The sequence below is a fragment of the Periplaneta americana genome, chromosome 5 (assembly GCF_040183065.1).
Source record: "Periplaneta americana isolate PAMFEO1 chromosome 5, P.americana_PAMFEO1_priV1, whole genome shotgun sequence".
In the NCBI taxonomy this organism is placed as follows: domain Eukaryota; kingdom Metazoa; phylum Arthropoda; class Insecta; order Blattodea; family Blattidae; genus Periplaneta; species Periplaneta americana.
Window position 1 is genome coordinate 162,104,486 of NC_091121.1, and position 7,733 is coordinate 162,112,218.

General features: G+C 33.6%; 1 non-coding gene across 1 annotated transcript; it reads right to left on the reverse strand.

The window, feature by feature from the left end:
* Positions 1–253: 253 nt before the first annotated feature.
* TRNAE-CUC (transfer RNA glutamic acid (anticodon CUC)) lies at positions 254–325 on the reverse strand. Its single transcript has one exon. It is a non-coding gene; the product is annotated as a tRNA-Glu (tRNA).
* Positions 326–7,733: the final 7,408 nt, after the last annotated feature.

Genomic DNA, 7,733 nt, shown 5'->3' on the forward strand with positions numbered 1-7,733 from the left:
GTTCAAACACGGCAAAACTTGAATTTAGAAACTAATATGTTTGTGGTAAGAAAATATTTTTGCGGCTATTGTTGTGCGAGTTACGTCATCGAGAACATGTTTAAGCGGCAATGATTTCTATAATGTGGATTAAACCAACCAGCTTGCACTTGTTTATTCTAATAATTTACATAGAAAGATAGATTCATGAATATGTTATAATGTTACAAAATTGCTCTTATTAGATGCAATAAGGAAGACAATGTAAAAAAAATTCCGGTACCGGGAATCGAACCCGAGCCTCCTGGGTGAGAGCCAGGTATCCTAACCACTAGACCATACCGGATTGGGAGAGCTGGGTCCTCCATTCATTTATTTCACATGCACTGTTGAGGTCTACATCAAAACTTTCCACAGTGGGTCGTTCGTTGGCTTTAATATTCAATTTAGTGAAATAATTTTTGGTGTAAACTATAGTCTGTATGCTCTGTAACACACGAACCATTAACCATGTTGATGATATTGCTCGCCTAGCTATAAAATTATTCTAAGTGACGTGTAGGCCTATATAATATATAATTTAGTTCCGAACACCTTCAGAATCTGAGTTGTGGATTTAAACATTCATTATGTCAATGCATAACAGACTTTGCACACTTACCCGATCTATATCCATCCCGCAGAGGGTGCGAATTAAAGGTGAAGATGTGGGAAAGGGATTTCTCCACCTCATAAAATAACTCACACTGGTACATCCCTGCTATGGGAACTTTTATCCCCCTCTAACAATATTTTAATTTTTCCAAACAATAATAGTTAACTTAAAAATACCGATAAACTGCGTGTATTTTGGATTGTGTTTAATAAGAAACCGACAGTTTTGCTGGTTTACAGCTTGCTTTTAGAAGAGTTTGGCGATGTATGTAATCGAAAAAAAAAAATCCTAAATTCAAAACTTAAGGTGTACAAAAGTTGCCTTGTGGTCTCTGTTGTAAGCAGTAAAAAAAAGTTGTAGGTCTCTGATTACATTTTTCACAGAGTCGTAGGAGGACTGAAGATTATCGTGCAAGTAAAATTGTTATGTTTATTGTTTTTGATAATTTCCTAGAAGACGGGCAAAATCCAACACGGCTGACGAACACTGCCAAAAACGTTCTGCCAACTGTGAAGTTCCAATGCCACAAAATATCACAAAATCAAAGATGTAAAATCATACATAGCCTATATTCATATTTTAAAGAAAAACAAGCCCTTCAAAAAATGAAAATATCTTTAACTTTCCATCTATGATTTTTTTTTTTGGTTGCATTCGAACTTCATAGTTAGCAGTACTTCTCTCTGGCAGTTTTCGCCCGCACTTAACCCCAAAAAATCACTAAAACACAAAAATAAACATTATAATTTATCACCTTATTAAATAAAATTCAATCCTCATTGACGTCTTCAACGACAACCACTTCACTTCCAGTATATGACACAGGCTTAAAGGCAATCTAAATTTAAACCATGCAGACAAAAAGAACTAAACCAACACAGTACAGTCAATTTCGCATAATTAAACCATATATTTACACAAAATGAAATCCTCTCCAAACACTTATTACACCTTAACTTGTACGGAAAATTCAGTAAATAATTCCTTGAAACCACAGAAACAGAGTTTTCTCCTCAACAATCGATAGGCCTACAATTCTTATTCACCAGCGAAAGAACTAAACCAAAATCGACACAAAATGTACTACTCAGTTTTATGTTCACACATCTTTCACAAATACTCGTATCATAAAATAACAAACTTTCACAATATAACACCACTCACGTCAAACAACCAAGAACTGACAACGTCATTACCAGAGACTGGAAGTTTAGGCATCATGAATCATTAAAACAGGCAGGTAAAAAGGCATTCATTATAAATAGCTAAAATACGCAATAAAAGGCAATTACAAAAACCTTGCACTAGACCCACAACCTTACACTTTCCACAAAGGGATTTCGGCAGCAAGAAAAGCTTTACATAAGTCGAATGCAAATTGAGATTTTCGACTCGATGTTGCAATTACTGTTGGAAGCAAAGAAATCTTCTTCTAAGTAGCTTTGGAAAGTGCATTTTTGAGTTTGGTTGTACTGATATGTTGCGATATGAAATATTTAGCTAGCTACAACAACGTAGCAATGAAAACTGAGAGAAAAATAACCGTTAAAATAACATTAGACCCGCACTCATTGTTGCCTTGTCAAACACAAGCGATAATTAAAGCGCTTATTGTTATAAATTTTCGCATGGCAGCACTCATTGTTGCAAAGAGAATATGAACTGACTGAAAGACAATAATGTACATTCGGTGAAGTCACTTTCATTGTAGCGGTTATAGAAATAAATTAAAATATACCTGTAGGCAATTTTAATAATACATTAATAAATAATAGATAAATAATCAAATAAAGGCAAAAAAGCATTTATTTTGTAAATTAAACATTTATATTTTTAAAAAAGCAGAGAAGGGCAACGTAAAACTGTGATGTTTCAATCACAAAGGTATAATGCCTACAGATTTGCTCTCAAAATGAAGATAAAATTAATACATTTAAAAAGGCATTCTGCCAAATTTCCGGTCTCTGGTTATTACCCATTCAAAATTGACGAAAATTCTATAAAAAGTGACAACTATAACCCAATCAAATCAAAACAAAATCATAAAATGACAGACTTTCAATAGCTTTAGGCATCAGACACAATATAGCACCATTAACGTCAAACAACCAAGAAGAACTGACAATGTCATTACTAGAGGTGGGGAAAAAATAACGTAACAGTTATTTTGGAACTGTTCCTTGTTTGGAACTGTTCCTTGTTTGGAACTGTTCCAAAAAGTAACAGCACCTTGGAACACTATGTTCCAAAATAACAGTGTTGCTCTGAGCTAGTACGAAATACTTGCGGTTACAAATACTCGTTTCACTTTGGAACTACATTATGACAACGCCTGTTCCACAGAACGGAACATGTTTAGTACTATTGAAAGCAGTGACACCAACTTTTGGAAAACAGTGGGTGGGTTCAAACATTTGACGAGCCTTAAAATCTCACAACACGACGAGCCAGAAGGCTCTGCGACGAGCCCATATAAGTTGGCGCTATTGTTTGAAAGCAGAATTGGGAATCCTTTCGTTGTACTGAAATACATGTTGGAAACTAAAGTAAAAGATAAATAGTAAAGATACGAAGATCGTATTTAAAAAATGTACACATTATCTTGGAACTGATGTTAATTGAGTATAGGATTCTATCAAATAACATAATGCCTGTATTATAGTAACTACATTGTGAATTTTATCAAGGGAGATGAAAATATATAGGTTATGTTTCATTTCCAAATACTTTACAGTTTTAGTTTCATTACTAATTCTTGAAATTAAACTAAAGTCTGTTGAAACATGACTGTATTATTGAAGTTCTTTTGTTTAAAAAAAATTACAACGGTAAATTTTCATATTTCATTATAATGAGATTATTATTCTTCATGACGGTACATTATTAATATAAAGTTTAGCGCGGCCGAATTGATTATAGCTTTTATTTATGCATTTTTGGAGAAATTGAACACTATTGTGACCTTTAGCTAAGCAGTAGAGGAAGAATAGATTAGGTTTTATTTACCACTGGGATCCATTTCGATTTCGTGACCAATTTACAAATAATTTAAAATTACATTACATTTCCTGCTTCGAACAAACCTGATCTACGAATTCAATTTAGCATTAGAAAAGATTTCATTTCCAGGAATTCACATCTCGACTCATTATGACATCGTACTGCATCACATGGCATACAGGGAAGTATGTGATCATTTAGCGTCCTAAACACCACTGTTATATTGCATACTAGTCGTACGTACGTAAATGTTCCTAAATACCACTGTTACATTACGTACTAGTAGTACGTGGCTACTCCTGTTATACAAAATACTTGCTGTTACAAAAAATACTCGATGTTATGGAACTGCATTATGAGTTATGGTTATGACCAGGGAACGGATTTATATGGACTAAAAATATATGAAATATGTAAATATATATGTAGTTATTTTTACCAAAATATGGAATTAAATATGGATTTTTACCAAAATATGGAATTAAATATGGACTTAAAATTATAAAAAAATGACTATGTACGTTAAATATTGGTACATTTTAATCAAACTAAACAAAAAATATAATGGACGTACCTTATCTTCCAATGTAGTTTCAACAAAACACAATTTTTATTGTCTGTTACCATAACAATAGGTTACAAACATTTCTTTCAAGTGCTGAAAAGTGAATCTTCTTCTATTGTCTCTGAGGATAGATTTATACTGACTAAAAGAGCGTTCGACGTCACAAGAAGTAACTGGTACATAATTCAATTTCACAATGTCTGCTGGGGATAAGTCCAAGTTAATCTTCACTGTTGATTCACCACTCATCACAGCAACAACCTTTTGTAGTTCTTCATATCCAGGGTTTTTTGAAAGTACAGTGTCCACCTTAGCTCTTACTGCATCTGCAACTTTACCTCTACCACGATTCAGTTGTTCCACAGTACTATTTATAATTTCAAAACTTTCAGATAGTGAAAGGTGCCTATTTTGGAGACTTTTGAGCGTTTTTATGATGCATGAAAATGTATGCTGAATGTGAGCTAAGTCATTCTTCACACTTATGTCACAGGTAACTGTTTTCGCAGTATCAATTGAGACTGCATCTTCAGAGTCCAATGCAAGGAGAACATTGTTAATAGAGTCTATATGTTCGGCATAATATTCAACTGCTTCTAGCCATGTACCCCATCTAGTTAAAATTGGCTTTGGTGGCAATGGAATTTCAGGGTACATTTCTTTCAACACGTTAACTCTACTGGGAGCTTTGAGAAATACTTTTTTCACTGATGAAATCAACAAATCTACTTTAGGGAAATTGTCTCTGACCACTTCTGCCACACGATGAAATGCATGCGCCACACAAGTAAAATGAGTCAATTTAGGATATACAACAGATAATGCTTGTCCAGCTTTGACCATATAAGGGGCAGCATCGCTAATAAAGAATAACACATTATCGTACATAATACCCTTTGGCCACAGGATACCCATAGCTTCGTTGAACAGTTTAACTATAGTTTTGTTATTGCACTTTTCTAGAACATCACAATGTAAAAGAATTCGTTCAGAATATTGTTCACTTAACAAACCGATAACTACATTACCAACAAGTCTACCTTCTTTGTCGGGAGTCTCATCAATGGAAACCCAAATTGAACTATCTTTAATTTCATCTCTTATCTTCTGTATTGTCTCATCGTAGATGGATGGAGCATACGTCTTCCTAAGTGTTGACTCATCCGGGATTGTATGTTGAGTATATTTTTCAAGGAATTCCCTGAAGACCTTATTCTTTAGTTTGTAGAGAGGAATATCAGCAGAGATGAGAGAACGGCACAGGTCGATGTTAAACTCAGATCTTACATTCGATGTTGTTGGTTGTGTTAAAAACAATTGTCTCTGCTTGGAATTTAGTTGTTTGTTGGCCTGATGTTTACTAGTTGTAATGTGTTGTTGCACCAGGAACTTTTGTGTAGATGATACTGCACACTGACACAAATTACAAAATAATATTTTATTGTCAGTTGATAAACCATCTTCTTTAAATTCTGAAATGTAACTTGTTAGTTTTGATTTTAAATTGACTGAATGACGTACTTTTGGCATATTTACCGTCTTTATAGTATGATTTACAAAACTGAACCTATGTGTACTCTGACTGGCATTTAACTGTTGAGCTGCACAACTGAAGTCTGTTAAAAATTTTAAATTAAATTAATACAGTTTTGTAACTTACTTTCCCATTGTTGATAGGACTGCTAATTTTCAAATAACTCTGATGTTAAAGGGATTACTGAACATGTGTTTAAATCTCTATTGTTGAAATATATTTTTAAAAGTTAATGGAATTTTGTTTTGTTTTATTGTTAAACCTAATATAATATGGACTGTTTTATATGAAATATGGAAAATATATGGAAATTAACGAAAATATGTACTAAACTCTAAAATATGGAAAAATATGGAAAATAAAAGTAGGATTTTTCAACCCTACACATTGTGAAACATAAAGATAATGCAAAATATAAATTATATTAGCTTTATAAGTAAATATGTATTTACATATAAATCCTTTCCCTGGTTATGACTATAAAATAACATAACGGCCTGTTCCAAAATACCACTGTTACATTATATACTAGTAGTACTGTACCTGTTATACAAAATACTTGCTGTTACATGTTACAATATACTCGATGTTATGGGACTCGGCCGACTTGATGGTCCCTTCGCGAAGCGTGTCGGCCGTGTATGGAACTACATTATGCCAACCGTTGCTGCAGTGTTGTCAATTTATCGACTTTGTCACTGGATCTGGCTACTTTTAACAATTTTCAGGGACAAAATCAATACCAACTTTTAATCCTGAAATGGCGTCGTGTATAAATATAACGTAACTGGTTTCGTGGTGTCAATACTGGACTTTCTCATGGCCCTCGACATATACTTTTGCCTTTTTTACCCAAATGTTTGCATAAACTACTTTGACTAAAGGGTTTTAACATAAATAAATTGTGTCACACGCTTCACAGAATGACAGAACTGAATTTAGGGACTTGACTCTGGAGGAGTTTCGTTCATTCCTGGTGTGTTTTATTTTGGTGCAGTTTCCAAATTAAATTAAATTTTATATATATATATATATATATATATATATATATATATATAAAATTAATTTCTGATCCTACAGAATTTATTTGTTATGGTAACAACATGGAGTCAGACCACAAAGGGAAAGCACACTGGAGGAGAGGGATTCGATCCGGTGCTGTAGAGCGAACTTCGGCGTAGGCTATATAATATATTGTGGTACTGTTATTTGGAACCTATTATTTTCCGCACTCCCAAAAAATCACTAAAACACAAAAATAAACATTATTACTTATCAACTTATCAAACAAAATTCAATCCTCATGACGTCTTCAACGACAATTATATGACACAGGCTTAAAGGCAATCTAAATTTAAACCATGCAGACAAAAAGAATTAACCAACACAGTACAGTCAATTTCGCATAATTAAACCATATATTTACACAAAATGAAATCCTCTCCAAACACTTATTACACCTTAACTTGTACGGAAAATTCAGTAAATAATTCCTTGAAACCACAGAAACAGAGTTTTCTCCTCAACAATCGATAGGCCTACAATTCTTATTCACCAGCGAAAGAACTAAACCAAAATCGACACAAAATGTACTACTCAGTTTTATGTTCACACATCTTTCACAAATACTCGTATCATAAAATAACAAACTTTCACAATATAACACCTCTCACGTCAAACAACCAAGAACTGACAACGTCATTACCAGAGACTGGAAGTTTAGGCATCATGAATCATTAAAACAGGCAGGTAAAAAGGCATTCATTATAAATAGCTAAAATACGCAATAAAAGGCAATTACAAAAACCTTGCACTAGACCCACAACCTTACACTTTCCACAAAGGGATTTCGGCAGCAAGAAAAGCTTTACATAAGTCGAATGCAAATTGAGATTTTCGACTCGATGTTGCAATTACTGTTGGAAGCAAAGAAATCTTCTTCTCAGTAGCTTTGGAAAGTGCATTTTTGTGTTTGGTTGTACTGATATGTTGTGATATGA